Source organism: Scyliorhinus canicula, chromosome 4 (assembly GCF_902713615.1).
Source record: "Scyliorhinus canicula chromosome 4, sScyCan1.1, whole genome shotgun sequence".
Taxonomy (NCBI): Eukaryota; Metazoa; Chordata; class Chondrichthyes; order Carcharhiniformes; family Scyliorhinidae; genus Scyliorhinus; species Scyliorhinus canicula.
This window is the reverse complement of record NC_052149.1, coordinates 169,121,403-169,140,293: the sequence shown is the minus strand read 5'-3', so window position 1 is coordinate 169,140,293 and position 18,891 is coordinate 169,121,403.

The following is an 18,891-nucleotide window of genomic DNA, read 5'->3' as shown; positions in this document are numbered from 1 at the left end:
AAAGTTAAGAAACGTTTTTTTTTCACTGGGTGGAATTTAATCTAGGAAATGGGGCTCTCTCCTGCCGAATGGAGAGCCAGCAAAAACCCCTGCACCTCTCCTTTGCAGAAGGCCCAACATATTAATGCAAATCAGATAATGGTCAGCAGTGAGCCTTTTCCATGGGTGTGGAAATCCTGTCCCTTGAGAGCTGCTGACCAGTAGCTCATCATTGCAGGCAGCACCATTGGGGACGGTGGCAGTTGCCAGCAGTGTACATACACACCAGCGGCCCAAGATTAGCCAGGAACGCAAGTCCGGTGAGTGAGGGCAGGAAGGGGTTGGTTGGCTAGGAGGATCAAAAGAAAGGACGGAGGGAGGGATGGTTGTCAACCTGCAATCGGCCCCATTTCCTGATGCCTGGTCCCTTGATCAGGGACTGAGTGCCTGACAATGAGGGAGCCATCTTTTTCCCACTCTGGTGAGATCGCCATCAAGGACTTGCTTTTCTGGCTCCCCTCAAGGTGACACATCTTTGGGTTGTGGGGGCGAAACCCACGCAAACACGGGGAGTTGGTTAAATTCTAGCTGTGATTTTATTATACTTACCGCTGGTTGAATAACGGGGTTGGGGGAGTGGTGGATGAATCCCTTAAGAACTTTCAATTGACATCAGTGTGGGTGGGCCGTCCACAAACCTTCCTGCCTATTAGGAAAACAAAGATAGTTTTATGAGATATGTATTGGTAAACATTAGAAATAAGGTAGAGATTTTAGTCTGTTTAATTTATATATTTCTGCACCTATAGTTAGATTCATACTCCCATGTGTGGGAGTTGGTTAAGTTCTTTTTTTTAAATTTAGAGTACCCAATTCATTTTTTTCAATTAAGGGGCAATTTAGCGTGACCAATCCACCTAAGTTACACATCTTTGGGTTGTGGGGGCGAAACCCACGCAAACACGGGGAGTTGGTTAAATTCTAGCTGTGATTTTATTATACTTAAAAGGGCTATTGCGCAAAGAATAAATAGGCCAGCAGAGGTGTGCAGTCATTACTGAGCAACTGGAGGCCCTTGTAAGGTAAACGTCCTTTAGGTTTTAGCTGGATATATTGCAGTTGTAGTCAGAACACTGGGGAGTGAACATCTCTGAACACTGCCAGAAAATGGACTGGATGGGACAGGAGCTGCAAAAAGGCAGGCATTCTGGAATACCAATTGCTGCCTAGATAACCAGGGAATTGAAACAGAATGAATTTCTTAAGATGACTGAAGTTAGAACAGAGACCAAGGTATTGTTCAGAGGAATTTAAGGAAGAGTAAACAAAGGGTCTGAGTTCAAGTGACAATTGCAGTAATCAGATTTAAAGAGGGTCAGCAGACTTCAAAGATAACTCAAGTGTTTGATGCCATTTTAATACAATTCTGGGAATCTGGAATTAAAGCAATCGTGAATGGTTTGCACAGCACTCAAGACAAAGGAGGCCTGAAGGGGGTGGTGTAAAATCGTGGACTGAATTCACAGTTATAAGTGGAATGGAAGATTTGTTTAAAAGTGACATTTGGAAAACCTGGGCTAGGTTTCAGAATGCAAACCGCTAAGGGAAAGCATTATTGTGAGAGAAGATTTTAAAGGTGTCTTTGGGAGTGGAGTTTGGAAACTCTCATGTGACAATCATCTGAAAACTCTCATGTGACAATCATCTGGGGATTCTGAGAAGAAACCCACAGATACTAACTTGGGTCCAGAGCAGAGTGCATGTATTTGACCACAGTCATCTTGTGTGCTTAAAAGGGACTTTGTGTTAATAAAACCATGTAGCTTACGATGTACTTTGTAATCCATGTTAATCTTAAAATCTGTGTGTAATTGTTAAATTAAAGGGGGAGTAAATTAGTACTGTATAATAATTCAATTTTTTATGTTTAATAAATGTATTGTTTCTTGTTCAAACTAATTAGTGGTCGTGTGACTCTGTTCCTCCACATTTTATTAATTAAAGTAAAACCGCAGCTTTTAAATAAATAGGAACAAAATCCCATATCGAGCGTGATTAGCTGCGTATTTCCCAGTGCTTGCGTCGCCGAGAAACACAACGTGCTAGATAGGGGGCCTCAGCAGGGAACATGTGGCTGAAGCCGCACATCGCCCCATTTGGTTCACTGAGGAACTCCACTCGCCGGACCTCCTCAATGTGGCGGGAGATCGGGACACCATTTTTAAATGGCGTCCTGATCTCTAGAACCCCCAAAATGAATTCCAACACCCTCCCCAGTCCCAACTCACTATGGGAGGGTCCCCCAACCACCCCCTCATATCACCTGTGCAGGGCAACACCGGCCTGTCGACATCACGCAAAAATGTCAGCTTGGTACCTTAGTAGTGCCAACCTGGCACCCTAGCAGTGCCACCTGAGTGTCAACCTGGCAATGCTATCTGGTGACAGCCTGACAGTGCCTGGGTGGCACCAGTAGTTCCAGCGTATCGCCCTGCCCTAAGGGCAAGCACCTGGAGGCCTCCAATCACCTGGGAGACCCACAATTGCCGTTCCATCTGGTCCCCGTTTGTAACGGAGATGGATCCAACTCCTTGGGTACCTCGGGAATCGGCAAATTAAAGTGAGGTCAGCTATCACACTTTAATATGCAGGTTTACTAAAATGGGCGTGATTTACATCGCAACATCTCGTGGGATCGCATTAGATCTCACGAGGCTTTCTGAGCTGGGTAGATCGTGGGAGCGAGGTCTCTGAGCTTCTATCGGCCATGCTGTGTTATGGCGAGCCACTTTTTGGGCACAGCATAGCCGTAAAATTGCGCCCATGATCTTTTGAGCTAGGATTCCATTCTGGAATCTTCCTGTCCAGTTATAACTTGAACTGGATTGTCATGCCACCGCAGACTACATTGGGGCAGAGGTGGGAAGGAGTTGGAATTCTGAGCTGACAACTTCTGTCATGATTAAATGGCCCCTCCCTCCAAGTGCAGTAAATTCCTCTCACTGTATGACTACAACATGGATTACTTTACCAGCAGTAACCAATGAGGCAAATAATAGAACATTTAAAGGGGAATTGGATAGGTACTTGAAAAGAATATGGGTAAGCAATAGAGTAAACAACTTTGCTTGAAACGCTAGGAGGCATGATTGGGTGAATGGATGTAACCTTCACATGCTTTTGTTTTCAATGCAATGCTGAGCCATCTGTTAAACAAAACTCCTAATAATACTTTTATTGAGCTGAAAGTTCAAGATTCAAAATTACAACAAACAGCCAGATTTCCAACAGCAAGACGGGAAGTTCAAATTGGGCAATTTTCTGACTCTGTAGACCATTCTCGATATTATCTTTGCTCTGAGAAGGTAGAAGCAAGACCAATCCAGACCTGCTAACCCCAGAAGCAGTTTGGATCCAAAAACAGAGGTGAGTGTACTAAGATAGGCTTTCAAACGAGCCCACCTTGGTTCTCTGCAGTTCGTCCCAATTTTATTAAAGGCTATTAGGCACTCTAGCCCTCAACCCCATCCACTTCATATACCCCTCCATGACTTCTATGTCAACTCCATATCCACTCATTCAGTATGCACCATGTACATAATCAATGAGCCATGTAAAACCTTTGGTCAGACTTGCTCATGAAAAGAGCACAAATTCACAAATCAGCTCTGAAAAAACTTCTGCTTATAAAAGTGTTATTCCGATAATGCAATTCATAGTTTCATTAACAAAAGCTTTATCTCACAGTTCTTAATAAACATAGACATTGAAAAAGCAGATCAAAGAAAAATAACATTATAACCACTTAAAGTTGTCAGTCAAAGCTAACATTCTGCTTCAGCCAGAGTAAACATACTCCTGCTGAGCAAATGTATTTGTGAGCCTTGCAGATCAACCAAGCATTTTGATACCATCTACCAACTATATGAACAGAAACAGATGATCAGATATCTGTTTCTCCAGATGACTTCATTATGAATGCTCGACTGAGCTTCAAGGCTTCCTGGTCCAGTTCTCCGTCATTGCATTGCAAAGCTGATGTCAATCTTTGGAACAACATTAACATACAAGCAGGGGGATGGGACAATTGGGCGCGGCCGTTTGGACGCAGCCGTTTGGGCGCCATGGGACAATTGGGCGCAGCCAATTAGGCGCGGCCGTTTGGGCGCAGACGACAGAAAACCTTAAATTAGTTCATTTAGTTTAGTTCATTTGGTGATTATGAGCAAGGCTCCTCAAGTACTCAAATTTTCAAATTTAAGAACACTTTCATGTATTCTTTTATCTTTATTGTAAATTAAAAACCTTAAATTAGTTCATTTAGTTAAAAACCTTAAATTAGTTCATTTAGTTAAAAACCTTAAATTAGTTCATTTAGTTAAAAACTAAAGTTAAAAAACCTTTAGTTTAGTTCATTTGGTAATTATGAGCAAGGCTCCTCAAGTACTCGATAGCATCCATGTTTTCAAATTTAAGAACAGTTTCATGTATTCTTTTATCTGCATCTCTATACTTTTTTAGTTTTTGTGGCGGTTCATGGCCGGCTAGTAACCTTTCATAATATGCATCTCTACCTTTCTGTACTTTACGCAGGCCATCAATTAGTTTCCATATGGTAGGATGATGCATGCCAAGTTCATATTTCAATCGACGGTGGGCTGCCTCCGCATTAATGTTTGTGCGGTCTTCCCCGTTTAATGTTCTCTGATAAAGGTTCCAAATCTCAGGGCGAAATAAAGGTGTTCGTCTACCATTTCCTCGTCTGTTCAGACGACCAACATATGTATCTTCAAACCAGTTCAGTAAATCTTGAAGTTCTTGCGGCAGTTGGGTCGCTAAAGCATCCAGATATTCATCGATTTTGTTCAAAGGGACAAAGGCAATGGCAATAATCATTTTAGCTTTTAACGCGAAATCTGGATCAGTGTTATACAAACTACGGAACCCCATACTAGCTAGATGTTTTTGCATATTTTGAGCTAAATGAAAAAAACATCCTTTTATTTGAACATCAGGGAATATTTCTTTCATAGCACTGTGCGCAGCTTGTTCATAATCACAGACGATTGAACTGGGTTTCAAGTTGGGTTCGATTTCTTTCAATAATGTGAACATTCTCGTATATGTGGTGCGTTGCTTGTTGGGCAAAAGAGCATAAACCGTAGGAGTAACTCCTCCGTGTTTTTTTACCATAATTACATATATCTGAGAAAAGAGGCTGGGAGCAATACTGAATGTGCCATCTGCAAACCACATATCAGATGTCAATAAGTGCTGTAGCCAGCTCTGTCTCCCGAAGATTAATATCCGGTCGTGACCTGGTCCGCTATCACAAAGTAAAAAATTTTCTTCCACTCCTGGTTGAGGGACATATATCCTGTAGCATTCTGGCACAATCAATTGTTGTAAATCACTTGGATTGGTGGGGGCGTTAAATACATAATTACGCTTTCTGCTTATCATTCTCCTCAAAGCAGATATATTAGGAATGGCTGGTAGACTAGCTTGGGATATGTCCGTCAAACATTCATTAACAACTACAGTCGGTGCCTCAAGGGTTTCCTGTGCTCTCTTTTTTATTTTAGTTTTCACGAGTGCAACCTCTACTTGTGCAGCAGAAGCATCATGCGAATGGCTGTTCAGCTGCCTCAGCACGTTTGCAGCTTTAGTATGGAGACGTGCTTTGCACCGGTTTTTTTGCTCACAACGCCAAAATTTCACTTCGCTGTCACCTTTGCTTGTTTTGTCAAAGACGTAAAGGAATCCGTTATGAACAAATTTTTCTTTACCACGTTTCGTTGATACTGCCTCAGCCATCATATGGGTATGCGAATTGGTTTAGTTACAAAATATATAAAAAGCTGGTGATAGAACGCACCAGCACCCAACTCAACGCACCCACACCAGCAGCCAACTCAACTGAGGCTAATTCACAAATAAAGAAATGTTATTTTGGTGCCAAAACATCAATAATGCCAATATATAACGCCAATATATAAACAGATGGTGATAGAACGCACCAGCACCCAACTCAACGCACCCGCACCAGCCAACTCACCTGAGGCTAATAATAAAGAAATGTTATTTTGGCGCCAAAACGTCCGGTGCCAAAACAGCCGGCGCCAAAACGGGTTGGCGCCAAAACGGCCGCGCCCAAATGGCTGCGCCAAAAAGTACCTAACCCTACAAGCAGACCTACCCTGCTATGGGACACTTCACATTCATGAAGCCCAATGGGCTAATGGATGTAAATGTCGGTGCTAAATTGTGACGTGTCTGCACATCCCTGAGTCCTAATATAAGAAAGCTTTTATTTTACTTTTATCATTTGAGGTTGATAGCAGTTCCATGAAAATATGAATAGTGGTGCATTTTCTGTAACACAATATGAAATATTCAGTATATATTAAATGTATTTAGCCTTAATCATGGGCTCATGGTAGTGCAGCTGCCTGATTTTAATCTCCACTGAGATGAAGGAGGGCCACTTGTGCGGCCCACTCACTAGCCTAGGTTGCCCATTATTACTCCTACGTGATAGTCTGCATTAAAATTTAATGTATATAATGAAGGTATTGAATATTGTGATGGATTATGACTGTTTCTCCTTATTTACTTCTTTTTTCATTGCAGGAGGGTGAATTAATAGAATACCTAGGTGACTAGTAAAAGAACCAAACATGTTGTCATGATCTTGAATGCACCATATGATAGGATGATAGAAGCATGTTCAATATTAACATCCAAAATGAAATTGGATATATACTTGAAAAGGAAGAAATGCAGAGCTGCGAGATAAACACGGTGGAATGGGGCTAATTTGATAGCTCTTTCAGAAGCACAATGGGCCAGCTAATCATTACCTGTACTGTAAGAAATCGGGGGCGGGATTCTCTGCGAACCGGCGGGGCGGGCAAATAGGGGGCGGGAATCCTTCGCACCTTCAGGGGCTAGGCCGGTGCTGGAGTGGTTTGCGCTCCACCAACCGACACCGAAGGGCCTCCGCTGGCAGGCGCGAGTTGCCGCATGCGCGGGAGCGCCATCGTGTGCTGCCGTCATCCCAGCGCATGCGCAGGGGGGGTTCATCTCAGCGTTGGTCATTGCGGAGGACCACAGCAGCCGACGTGGAGGAATAGAGTGCCCACAGCACAGGAGCGCCCGCGGATCGGTGGGCCCCGATCGCGGGCCAGGCCACCGTGGGGCACCTCCCGGGGCCAGATCCCCCCACGCCCCCCTGAGGAACCCGGAGGCCGCCCTTGCAGCCAGGTCCCACCGGTAAGTACCTACTCTAATTTACACCGGCAGGACCAGCCGAAAACAGGCGGCCATTCGGCCTATCGTGGGCCGGAGAATCGCCGGGGGTGCCACTACCAGCGGCCGCCGACCAGCGCAATTCCTGCCCCTGCCAAATCCCTAGCACCGGAGAATTCAGCAGCCGGCAGGGGCAGGATTCACGCCGCCCCCCAGTGATTCTCCGACCCGGCAGGGGGTCGGAGAATCCCGCCCCAGGGTTTTGCATAAGCAGGTATTTTTTAAACAGCATTGTTTCTCCACCTGGAAAAGGAATTCTAAACACTGACCTCTGAACAGTCTTAATTCAGGCTCCCCATGTTGACATTCCTAAGTTGTTAGATGGCGTCCTGAGCACCTCCTTATCTCCTAAGTATTTAGAGAAGACCAAGAATTGACTCTCAGCAGGATGTAAACTAAAAAAAGATTACCTCTAGCAGAGTGACAAATAGGAGAGGGAGGTGGTGACCATCCTGACATTTGGAGTACCTATTGTCTATTGATTAGTCAGAATGTAGCTAGATGACTTACATTGGGTAAGCTACCAACGCTCAAAAATCATATACATATATTAGCGCTGTTCTGGTGGTAGGGTGCAGTTGCTGGTGAGGGGTGAAGTGCTGGTCAGGTGGCAATGCTTCTTCAGATGAAAGATGGAGCAGTGGAAGAGGATGACAATCGAGGGAAGAGTTTCTAAACACTTTGACTCCAAAATCAGTAAACTGCTCTCAACTGATATTACGGGTCATATACATTTTCTGTCTGATGCATCATATGTAAACTACTATCTTAAAATTATTTGTGACTCGTCGGCTGTCTATTTAGGCATCTTTGGCCCCCAAAATCCCCAAAACCTACAGTACTTTGGTGTTTATATCACAAGTGAGAGATTAATAAACACAATATTTAATAGAAAATGTTACTTTGACTTTATTCGCCCTGTCTATTCACATGAATCATTTTACTTTTAACAATTCCTGATTCTTACGAAGCTCAATTTGATTCACTTTTCAATATCAAATCTATTTGAACAGATCCAAGATATGATTGTGTAAAAGTTGATAGCAGTGCAACAGGGAGACTCTATTATCCTCCAGGTTTTCTATTCAAAATCTTAGAGCTTCCCCCAAAAGCATTTCAATAATGTAAGACTGTCTAGATATGATGAAAAAAACCAAATGCTTTCATAGTTATGCTCTTTATCTCCACAAGACGCTTGATATTTAATTGCTTGAAGTGATTGGACGTTGCTGTGGAATTAGTATTCCCACAGCAATCTGCCAAACCATCAGCTTTTAAGCAAGTGAAGATTATTATTGTGATATAAAATAAGTGCTTCCATCCACCCCTTTCTAAAATGTGCTAAAAATGTATTGTGCATACTATGTTAAACTAAGCAAAGGATTCAGCATGTCAGTTCTGAAGCTGTGGAACGGCGGGAATGTGAAGTGTGAATGCTTTCAAAGATTTTTGATTGTTGAAATACAGTGTGGTGCCAGAAATGATTTCTCACCTTTCCAGATTCGAAAGTTTTTAAGGACTTCTAATATTTTGGGTGGGATTTACCGGCCTCGCTGTGCCTGACTTGGTGACGTGACACGGTCGTTGAATGTCGTGAGAGGCCTCTCGCAAACGTCGCAATGTTTGAGACGCCTCACAAGATTCAACTTATCGGCGCAGGTTTGGAGGGCCAAAGGGCCTGTTCCTGTGCTCCAATTTTTCTTTGTTCTTTAAACTTCGCAAGATGCCGCGATCTCGATCGCACCTGCACTGGGCATGATCTAGATCAACATATTTAAATGAACCTTTTTGCTCATTACATATGCGCTTGCTGCATTCTCCTAGTGACCAGGAACTAAAAGCCCCCCCAGCGATGCCTTGACCTTGCGCCGTTTACTACTGGTCCACACAAATGTGGACCAGGCATAACAGCACTTTGGGGGGGGAGGGGGGGTCTCCCACAGGACATTGGAAATCCTAAAGTAAGCAGGAACAGGGCAGGGCGGCATGCTGGCACTCCCGCTGCCACCCAGGCACCATGGTGCTGCCAGCCTGCGACCTTGGTACTGTGATCTGGGAAAAATGGAAATGCTCAAGAGCAAGGTATTCTCCTTCGGTGGAGAATGTCGAAGGCGTACCAGACGAGGAGTGCATCAAATAAGGGGCACCCTTCCGAACAGGAAGACACAGCAGGGGAAATGATGGCGGAGGGCCCTATGGCGTCATTACCCACACAATGGTCGCACATCAGTTGGTTAAATCCTTGAGGCTGAATTTTAAAAACAGAGACAGACTGCTTCAGAGGATCTGGTGAAGGTGGCAGAGGCGATTCAGGCTGCCCTGGAGAGTGTGGAGCAGAGGCTGGAGGCGCAGAGTGCATCAATCCAAAAGGTGGAGGAGACGGTGACTGACCATGAGGGTCAGATTGTCTCGTTGGAGGCAGAAATTATGATGATGGCGGATGGTCAGAGTTGAGGGAGAAGGTCAATGACTTGGAGAACCACTCAAGGAGGCAGAACCTGAGGATCGTGGGGCTGCCTGGAGGAATTGAGGGAATGAGGTCCATGAAATATGTGCCAAGATGTTCAAGAAGTTGGTGGTGGAGGAGGTCTTCGACCACCCTCCTGAGGTGGATTGGACGCATCGGTTGTTGAGGAAGAATCCAAGAGCGGATTAAATGAAATGAAAAAATGAAATGAAAATCGCTTATTGTCACGAGTAGGCTTCAATGAAGTTACTGTGAAAAGCCCCTAGTCGCCACATTCCGGCGCCTGTCCAGGGAGGCTGGTACGGGAATCGAACCGTGCTGCTGGCCTGCTTGGTCTGCTTTAAAAGCCAGCGATTTAGCCGAGAGAGCTAAACCAGGCAATGATTGTGAGTCTGCACTGCTACCTGGATAAGGAGTAGATTCTGAGATGGATGAAGGAGATGCAGGAATGCACCTGGGAAAGCCTTGTGGTTTGTATTTACCAGGACCTGGAGCCTCCTCACCTGACTAGCCTCATGGAATGTTAGTGGGCTGGATGGACCGATCAAGAGGTCCTGTGTTTTCACTCATTTAAAGAGCTTGAAGGCAGATGTAATTTTTATGCAGGAAATGCACCTGAGGGTGAAGGATCATACAAGGTTGGGTGGGCAAGCGTTCCACTCGGGGTTGGATACGAAGGTAAGGGGATTACGGTGTTGTGGTAGTATGACTAGGGATATTACGGTACCTTGGAACCTAGCTGCTATTGGTGCAGAAGACTCGCTGCCCATTGGCCCAGGCAAGTCATGTGCCTCTCAGCCGATTGGCTGAGAGGTAGGTAGCTCCGCCTACGAGGCGAGGTATAAGAACCCGTACTGTCCGGCAGCCAGCCTTTCTTCTGTACATCTGCTGCCGGGCACACATCTTGTGCATTAAAGCCTGTCATTTGGATCTCATCCTCGTCTCATGTCCTATTGATGGTGCATCAGGTGTTAATTAGTACGAGTGTTTATGAAGCAGGTGCTGGCAAAGGTTCTAGACTAACATTGGTTGATTGTATGGGGGGGTTTCAACATGGTTCTTGATCCTAGGCTGGATCAGTCATGCCCCAAGTCCATGAAGGTGTCAGCAATGGCAAAGGAGTTGTGGGGGTTCATGGAAAGAGTGGATCCTTGGCAGTTTAGCTTACCAGGGCGAAGGAATATTCGTTCTTCTCGCATGTACATCGGGTGTATTCTGGCCAATTAAAAGGCGGATACCTCGGTGGTTGGGAGGGACCCAGCTGGCATTGCTCCAGGCACGTAGGCCTTTCCAAATAAGGGGGAAGTGGCACCGGTTAGTCTGCTACTGTTGTAGTTTTTTTTTTAGAGAAATACAGCACAGAACAGGCCCTTCGGCCCACGATGTTGCGCCGAACTTTTGTCCTAGGTTAATCATAGAATTTTGGGCAATTTTTTATGGCCAATCCACCCAACCTGCACATCTTTGGACTGTGGGAGGAAACCGGAGTACCCGAAGGAAACCCACGCAGTCACGGGGAGGATGTGCAGACTCCACACAGACAGTGACCCAAGTCGAAATCGAACTTGGGACCCTGGAGCTGTGAAGCAATTGTGCTACCCACAATGCTACCGTGCTGCCCTTAAGAAGTTAACCTACACTCCATTATTCTACCCTAATCCAAGTACCTATCCAATAGCCGCTTGAAGGTCCCTAACTTTTCCGACTCAACTACTACCACAGGCAGTGCATTCCATGCCCCCACTACTCTCTGGGTAAAGAACCTACCTCTGACATCCCCTCTATATCTTCCACCATTTATCTTAAATTTATGTCCCCTTGTAATGGTGTGTTCCACCCGGGGAAAAAGTCTCTGACTGTCTACTCTATCTATTCCCCTGATCATCTTATAAACCTCTATCAAGTCGCCCCTCATCCTTCTCCGTTCTAATGAGAAAAGGCCTAGCACCCTCAACTTTTCCTCGTATGACCTACTCTCCATTCCAGGCAACATCCTGGTAAATCTCCTTTGCACCTTTTCCAAAGCTTCCACATCCTTCCTAAAATGAGGTGACCAGAACTGCACACAGTACTCCAAATGTGGCCTGACCAAGGTTTTGTACAGCTGCATCATCACCTCACGGCTCTTAAATTCAATCCCTCTGCTAATGAACGCTAGCACACCATAGGCCTTCTTCACAGCTCTATCCACTTGAGTGGCAACTTTCAAAGAACTATGAACATAGACCCCAAGATCTCTCTGCTCCTCCACATTGCCAAGAACCCTACCATTAACCCTGTATTCCGCATTCAGATTTGTCCTTCCAAAATGGACAACCTCACACTTGTCAGGGTTAAACTCCATCTGCCACTTCTCAGCCCAGCTCTGCATTCTATCTATGTCTCTTTGAAGCCGACAACAGCCCTCCTCACTATCCACAACTCCACCAATCTTCGTATCATCTGCAAATTTACTGACCAACCCTTCAACTCCCTCATCCAAGTCATTAATGAAAATCACAAACAGCAGAGGACCCAGAACTGATCCCTGCGGTACGCCACTGATAACTGGGCTCCAGGCTGAATATTTGCCATCCACCACCACTCTCTGTCTTCTATCGGTTATTGATTCCTTGATTCAAAATTTATTGTCCATGGGGAAATGGTGATTGACTTTTAATAGGTGCAAGTTTCAGTCAGGTCTGGCTTTTTTGCACAGTCTGCGTACTTGTCTGTGTCCAGGTTGACCACAATTCCCATAGTCCCTTGCAGGTGGCCATTTTAGATGGCTACAAGTCCCGAATTGATTTCTTTGTTATGAACAAGACATTGTTGGTGGGGACGGTTGGGGCAGAGTATTCAGCAATTGTGGTGTCGAATCTTGCGCCACATTGTGTGTGGAAAGGGGGGTTCCCAGCGACCGTTGTGAAGGCTGGATGCAGGATTGTTGGCAGATAAGAGGGTGTGTGAGAAGTTAGGGATGACTATACACACCCATATGGAACTTAATAAATGTGAGCAGGTGTCTGCCTCCATGCTGTGGGAGGCTGAAGGTGGTAATTCGGGGGGAGCTTATTTCGACTCGATGGCTTGGGGGAGCGGTTGTTAAAGGAGAGGTTGAACTTTTGTCCACTGGGAAGGCAGTGGGCAGTTGCACCGGAGAAGAAGAGAGAAGGCCATTCGACTGCTCATCCACCAGTTGAGGCAGCAGGCAGAAGCGCGGGAGATCAGGCAGATAAGGGATCCGGGCGGAAGAGTGGTCACTGAGCCAGTAAAGGTAAATGGAGTGTTTGAGGCCATCTACCGAGGACTGTGCAAGTCGGAACCCCCAGGGGGCAAGGGGGGGGGGGGGGGGGTGATGAGGTGTATTGGGTTGATACAATCTGGGAAGGCCTGGGTCCGGATGGATTCCCAGTGGAATTCTAAAAAAGGTCTGCTACTGAGTTGGGGCCTTTCCTAGTGGAAATGTTCAACAATTCTGTTAATAAGTACACTTAGGCTGACACAAGCATCAATTTTACTTATTTTGAAGAAAGATAAGGATCCAGAGAAGTGTGAGTCATATCATCCAATATCACTTTTGAATTGGGTGCGGGTTTGTTGGTAAAGGTGCTGGCAACATGCATGGAGGATTGTGTACAGGGAGTGATAGAAGAAGACCAAACGGGGTTTGTGAAGGCACGACAGCTGTCATCTAATATTAGGAGGTTACTAAATGAACCCCCCAGAGGGATGAAGAAACAAAGGGGATAATATCTATGGACACAGAGAAGGCGTTCCACCGGGTTGAGCGGGTGTCTTGTTTGAAGTGTTGGGCTGGAGTTTGAGGGTTGGATCAGGATGTTGTACAGGGCTCCTATGGCAAGTGTACATACTAACAATACAAGCTTGGGGTATTTCTGTTTGCAACAGGCAACGAGACGGACTGTCCGCTGTCCCCCATTGTATTTTGAATTGCCTATTGAGCCATTAGTGATGGTCCTCAGGGCTTCAAGGCGTGGAGAAAAAATAGATTGGGGGGTGGAGCATAGAGTATATCTGTACGCAGATGATTTGCTGCTGTATGTTACAGACCCAGTGGATAGTATGGATAGGATTATGGGGGCATTGACATAGTTTGGGGTGTTCTCAGGGTATAAGCTCAATGTGGGAAAGAGCGAGGTGTTCCTGATCAATGCTCGTTTGCAGGGGAGGGGTTTGGAGAAGTTGCCATTTCAGCTGGTCAATTCAAGCCTTCAATATCTGGGAATAAGGGTGGACCATAGATGGGCTCAGTTGGATAAATTGAATTTGGCTTATTTAATGGAGGGGCTGAAGGACGACTTCAAGAGGTGGGATGTTGGCAACTTTCATTGACAGGGAATGTCCAGACTGTGAAGATGACGGTCTTACCAAAATTTCTGTTTGTCTTTCAGAATCTCCGGATTTTTGTCCCTAAATCTTTTTTGTGAGGATAAATAGGTTGATTTTCGTTGACTTATTACTGGGTGGCGAACGTGGAGAAGGTTTGAAAATGGGTCGTGGGGGAAGAGTCGGTGTGGGGGCCGTTTGAGGAGGCTTTGTGTAGGGGGACGGGTTTGAGGGCACTGATATTGGCACCTCTTCCATTCTCACCAGCCAAATACTCCACGAACCTGGTAGCAGTTGTGTCGCTCAGAGTTTGGAATCCGTGCGGGCAACATTTTAGGATTGAGCGCATGTCGCTGTGGGTGTTGATTTGTGATAATCAGAGATTTATCCCAGCATGGTTGGACTCAACATTCAGAGTGTGGGAGCAAGAGGGGATGGAGAGGTTCCAGGATTTGTTTGGGGAGAGCAGTTTTGCAGAGTTGGGAAAGATGGTGGAGAAGTTTGAGTTGCAAACGGGCAATGGGTTTTTGTATTTGCAAATCAGGGGCTTTATGAGGAAGGAGCTGGCCACATTTTTGAGATTGCCACCCCCATTGTTGCTTGACAAGGTTATGTCTAAAGTTGAGTTGGGGAAGGTAGAGTCTCCGATATTTGTGGGGTATATGTAGAGGGAGTGGGCCGGGGTGGATGGGTAAACGGAAGAGCCAGGGCTGATTTTTGAAGCAGGGATATGGAGCGAGGACCTGCGGAGGATAAACTCGACCTCTCGTGCAAGATTAGGCCTAATTCAATTCAAAGTGGTGCATGTCACGGATGACTAGGTTCTTCCCGGGGGTGGAGGATAAATGTGGGCAGTTTTCAAGGGCGGCCGGCAAACCACACTCGCCTGTTCTAGTCTTGCCTGAAGTTAGTGGAGTTTTGGAAGGCTTTTTCGGAAGCTATGTGGGAGATTTTGGGAGTGCGTTTGGCCTTGATCCTGTGGGTGGTGATATTCGGGGTGTCTGATGATCCGAGAGTGTAGGTGGGGAGGGAGAGGCTGATATGTTGGCCTATGGATCTTGTTAGGGCTCCAGAGCCATCCAAAGCAGCAGGGTGGGTGAGTGACTTCGCAGAATTCTTAGATTTGGAAAAACAATTGCCATTGGGGTTCAGTGGAGGGGTTCTTCTTGAGGTGGAGGTTGTTTATTGCTTCTTAAGGAGTTACAGGTCCAGACGGAGCGACTGGAGTGAGGGAGTCATTTCGGAATTTTGTCTGCTTTCTTGCATTTTTGTAGAAACTTGTGTCAGCGTCTATATTTGCAATCCTCTTGGAGATCCTCTCCACTTTGAGCCCAGTTTACGGTGTCAATGGTAGCCATGATGTGGAGATGCCGGCGTTGGACTGGGGTGAGCAGAGTAAGAAGTCTTACAACACCTGGTTAAAGTCCAACAGGTTTGTTTCGAATCACTAGCTTTCGGAGCACAGCTCCTTCTTCAGGTGAATGAAGAGGTGGGTTCAAAGTATCGTCTTGCATCATTGAATTTGTCTATATATGTGCTTCTGGAACCCACCTCTTCATTCACCTGAGGAAGGAGCAGTGCTCCGAAAGCTAGTGATTTGAAACAAACCTGTTGGACTTTAACTTGGTGTTGTAAGACTTCTTACTGTTCCCAGCCCAGTCCAACGCCGGCATCTCCACATCTTTAAGGAGTGGTACATGGCAAAGCGGGAAGGGGGAAGGACAGGGGGTGTTTAGCACAGGGCTAAATCGCTGGCTTTGAAAGCAGACCAAGCAGGCCAGCAGCACGGTTCGATTCCCGTAACAGCCTCCCCGAACAGACACCGGAATGTGGCGACTAGGGGCTTTTCACAGTAACTTCATTTGAAGCCTACTCGTCACAATAAGCTACTTTCATTTTCATTTTCATTTCATTTATTCGAGGATGTCATTTTTTTTATATTATAAGTATAAAGTTGGGGCACATGGGGTGTTACAAGTGATGGAGAAGTTTGTTTTGTGTTATGGTAAGTGTATCAAGATAATAGTTTCCTGTGTTTTGTTCGTAAATTGAAAATGTCTTGAATAAAATTCTGTTTATATAAAGGAATTCAATTTGAACTCTGCATTACATTATGCTATAAATTTGCTGAATACAAATAATGTGCCCATCAAAAAGAGAAATGTGCATTTATGTAGCACCTTTAACATTCACAGAGCATCCCAAAGTTCTTTACAGTCAATAAAGTGTTTTTTTTCAAAGTGTAGTCACTGTAATGGTTCCACATTATGGGATATTTCACATCTTCAGCACAAGAGAGCAGATGAGGCTTTGGCTTCATGTCTCAGTTTAACAGCCTTATTTCTGCACTGCAATATGAACCTGGATTTTTATATTCCCAAGTCCTGGGTGGTTCTTGAACTCATAGCCTGCTGAGTCAGGGCCAAGAATGCCATCAACAGCACAACAATATTCACTGATGTGCTAATGTTTCCATAATATGTCCATATTTCAGTCTGTCATGGGTTTTGTTGCTACATCATTTTGAGGATCAAAGAATGGGTAAATCTACTGACATAGTGGGCTGGATTCTCCACTGCATGACACAGGCAGAGAGATCCGTGATTGGGCGGAGAATCCAACGTTGCCAAAAAACGGGGATGGCAATCCGTTTCTGATGCTCCAGCCCCCCATTGGCGACGGCATCGAGGCTCATGCCTTACGCCAGCAGGAGGATGCAAATACTTCAAATTGACCCTTTAGCAACCTATTAACGGGCTGGAAACCAGATTCTCCATGCCTCTGGGCCAGGATTCACATGGCCGTAGATTGGGGCAGGTATTTGTCAGTGTGGTCCTCGTGTGGCGGACCTTGGGATGGGTCAAGGATGTAAGTCTTTTAAGGTAGGTATCACCAAAGTCCATCAGAGGCCCCACCTCTTCCCCCACAATGCAAATCCTGCCAACCCCAGCCCCACCAGACCGGCCCTTCCACCACCCCTCATAGAGCCTGCCACCAGAGGCCCCTCATAACAAAGCCCCCTTTACCAGAGACTCCCACAACAGAGCCCCAACAAGAGACCCCCCCCCCCCATTAACAGAGCCACGCCACCTCCCTCCCATTACAGAGATCCTAACCTGGAAGCTACAGACAAGTCTAAAACAGAGACAGTGTAACAAATCATTGCTTTAAAACTTACTGGCTCCCTACACTTGCTGCATTAGGCAGAGAAAGTAAGCTGTAAATTCCTAGAAAGCGAAAACGAAATCTCCAGGGTTTAAACCTCCTCAAATATTTGATCTGTGAGGCTTTCATCCAAATCAATGAGAAATTGCTTTTACAAGGATGTGATTTAGAGCTTCCAGACAGCCAACTATCTGGATTGTTTAATTTAATTTCCCTTCACGCTTGAATGGATCTCATGTAGCCTGCTGTGAAACTAACAGCAATGTTTATACACATCTAACTATGACTGACATTTCTTGACCACATCAAAAGCAGTAAAGTGCTCTCACTTCCTCTTTTTCTCTGCAGTAAGCACTAATGCTTCAGCAGAATACAGGGAGAATTGCATTGTTGAAGCTGCTCTCTTTCAGAGAAGATGTTGAACCAAGGCCCTGTCTGCTCTCTCAAGAAAGAGGAGATATTCCAGAGACCTATCTCACAGGTGAGTTGGGGTGAGGCTGGGTTAGGGATGGGATGGTAAATGGGTTCTCTCTTGCGGCCTGGCCAATATTTATCCCTCAAGAACAATCAACAAAAACATTACAGTTTGTGGGAACTTGCTGTACAAAACTAAGTTGATGCATTTTTAACATTATAACAGTGACATGGAAAGAATAGTGGTGCAGTGGTTAGTACTGCTGCCTATCAGCGCTGACCCTGGGTCACTGTCCGTGTGGAATTTGCACATTCTCTCCGTGTCTGCGTGGGTCTCACCCCCACAACCCAAAGATGTGCAAGATAGGTGGATTGGCCACGCTAATTTGCCACTTAATTGGAATAAAAATGATTTGGGAACTTTAAATTAAAAAGTATATATAACAGTAACTTTATTGGTGATAAAGCACTTTGGGACATTTTGAGATTGAGACACACTCTATTTTGTTTCTTTCCTGAACTCTTTGCAGTTCTGTTCCAAGGTGGGCAGGTTCTGGCTAATCAGGGGGCGGGATTCTCTCAGCCCAGGTCGAGTCGGAGAATCGCCGCGACGGGCGCGAATCGTGCCACGCCACCCCGATGCCGGTCCGCCGATTCTCCGGAGAGCGGAAAATCAGTGCCATTGGCGCCGTCACAGTCAGTGCGGCACAGGTCAGGGGCCGTGCTACGCATTCTCTCCCCCCCCCCCCCCCTTCCCCCGGCGATTCTCCGCCCGGGACAGGCCGAGGGGTCACACAAAAAAAGCCGAGTACCGCCGGCGCCGTTCACACCTGCTCTTACCTGGCGGGACCTCGGCGTGCATTAATCAGGGGGCGGTCTGTTGAGGGGGGAAAGGGGTCTACCGTTCGGCAGGCTAGCCTCTCAGACTGGGGGCCTTTTTTGTTCCGCGCCGGCCCCTATAGCCCTATGCAATGTTGCATCAGGACCAGCGTGAAGAAGAGCCATTGCGCATGCGCGCATTGCCTCCGGTCCCACTGTGCATGCACAGACCCGCGGTGCCCATCTGATGCCGGGGATCAGCAGCTAGAGGGGTGTGGGTCGCTCCAGTGCCGGGCTGGCCCCTGTAGGTGTCAGAATCGCTGCTCCTGAGGCCATGTTGACGCCGTCGAGAAACATGACGGCGTTTACGACGGCGTCTACACTTAGCCTCAGGATCAGAGAATCCC